The following is a 2,604-nucleotide window of genomic DNA, read 5'->3' as shown; positions in this document are numbered from 1 at the left end:
TTACTGTGACATAAAATGGGGGTGTCGTGTTTAGTGTATCGACAGGTGGTGGGGAGCTGGGGATGGATAGGCCAAAGTTGTGCTTAAGTGACATCACTAATAGGATTTGCATGGCACCAAACAGGGAGAAGAGCTTTAAACAAGACAACAGGGAGGAGAGATCCAAACAGGCAAGAGATCCAACCAGACAAACACGAGGAGCAGCCTAGACAAAGAGAGCAGATTCCAAAACAGATCGCCCTAATAGAGGGGAGATGAGATTAGAGATCCAAACAGACAAGAGATCCAACAGAGAACAGGGAGAAGAGATCTAAACAGACAACAGGGAGAAGAGAACTAAACAGACAACAGGGAGAAGAGATCTAAACAAACAAAAGAGAGGAGAGATCCAAACAGACAAGATATCCAACAGAGAACAGGGAGAAGAGATCTAAACAGACAACAGGGAGAAGAGATCTAAACAGACAACAGGGAGAAGAGATCTAAACAGACAACAGGGAGAAGAGATGTAAACAAACAACAGGGAGGAGAGATCCAAACAGACAAGAGATCTAAACAGACAACAGGGAGGAGAGATCCAAACAGACAAGAGATCCAAACAGACAACAGGGAGAAGAGATCCAAATAGAAAGCAGGGAGAAGAGATATAACAGAGAGCAGGGAGAAGAGATCAAACAGACAGCAGGGAGAAGAGATCCAAAAAGACAGCAGGGAGAAGAGATCCAAACAGACAACAGGGGGAAGAGATCCAAACAGACAACAGGGAGAAGAGATTCTAACAGACAACAGGGAGAAGAGATCAAACAGACAACATGGAGAAGAGATCAAAAAGACAGCAGGGAGAAGAGATCCAAACAGAAAACAGTGAGAAGAGATCTAAACAGACAACAGAGAGGACAGATCCAACAGACAAGAAATCTAAACAGACTACAGGGAGAAGAGATCTAAACAGACAACAGGGAGGAGAGATCCAAACAGACAAGAGATCCAAACAGACAACAGGGAGTTGAGATACAAACCGACAACAGAGAGGAGAAATCCAAACAGACAAGAGATCAAAACAGACAACAGGGAGAAGAGATCCAAACAGACAACAGGGAGGAGAGATCCAAACAGACAACAAGGAGAAGAGATCCAAACAGACAACAGGGAGAAGAGATCCAAACAGAAAGCAGGAGGAACAGATCTAAACAGACAACAGGGAGAAGAGATATAGCAGAGAGCAGGGGGAAGAGATCAAACAGACAGCAGGGAGAAGAGATCCAAACAGACAGCAGGGAGAAGAGATCCAAACAGACAACAGGGAGAAAAGATCCAAACAGACAACAGGGCGAAGAGATCCAAACAGACAACAGGGAGGAGAGATCAGACAGACAACAGGGTGAAGAGATCCAAACAGACAACAGGGAGGAGAGATCAGACAGACAGCAGGGAGAAGAGATCCAAACAGCCAACAGGTGAAGAGATCCAAACAGACAACAGGGAGAAGAGATCCAAACAGACAACAGGGAGAAGAGATCCAAACAGACAGCAGGGATAAGAGATCCAAACAGATAACAGGGAGAAGAGATCCAAACAGACAACAGGGAGGAGAGATCCACACAGACAACAGGGAGAAGAGATCAGACAGACAAGAGATGATCGAATAGGGAGGAGAGATCAAACAGACAACAGGGAGAAGAGATCCAAACAGACAACAGGGAAGGAGAGATCAACAGACAACAGGAGAAGAGTCCAAACAGACAACAGGGAGAAGAGATCCAAACAGACAACAGGGAGAGAGATCCAACAGACAACAGGGAGAAGAGATCCAACAGACACCAGGGAGAAAGATCAACAACAGCAGGGAGAAGAGATCCAAACAGACAACAGTGAGAAAGATCAAAACAGACAGCAGGGAGAAAGATCAAACAGACAGCAGGGAGAAAGATCAAACAGACAGCAAGGGAGAAAGATCAAAACAGACAGCAGGGAGAAAGATCAAACAGACAGCAGGGGAAGAGATAAAACAGAACAGGGAGAAGAGATCCAAACAGACACAGGAGGAGGAGTCAGACAGACAACAGGGAGAGAGATCCAAACAGACAACAGGGAGAGAGATCAGACAGACAACAGGGAGAAGAGATCCAAACAGACAACAGGGAGAAGAGATCCACACAGACAGCAGGGAGAAGAGATCCAAACAGACAAAGTGAGAATAGATCAAACAGACAACAGGGAGAAGAGATCCAAACAGACAGCATGAGAAGATCAAACAGACAGAGGGAGAAGAGATCAAACAGACAACAGGAGAATAGATCAAACAGACAGCAGGGGAGAATAGATCAAACAGACAGCAGGGAGAATAGATCAAACAGACAGCAGGGAGAATAGATCAAACAGACAGCAGGGAGAAGAGATCAAACAGACAGCAGGGAGAAGAGAATCCAAACAGACAGCAGGGGAGAATAGATCAAACAGACAGCAGGGAGAAGAGATCAAACAGACAGCAGGGAGAAGAGATCCAAACAGACAGCAGGAGAAGAGATCCAGATAGACTGACGGGAGAATAGATCAAACAGACAGCAGGGAGAAGAGATCAAACAGATATATTCTCTATAGTTA

This window comes from Salvelinus sp. IW2-2015, unplaced genomic scaffold (genome assembly GCF_002910315.2).
Source record: "Salvelinus sp. IW2-2015 unplaced genomic scaffold, ASM291031v2 Un_scaffold2036, whole genome shotgun sequence".
NCBI classification, from domain to species: domain Eukaryota; kingdom Metazoa; phylum Chordata; class Actinopteri; order Salmoniformes; family Salmonidae; genus Salvelinus; species Salvelinus sp. IW2-2015.
The sequence above is the reverse complement of the archived record's forward strand: the minus strand, read 5'-3'. Positions refer to the sequence as shown.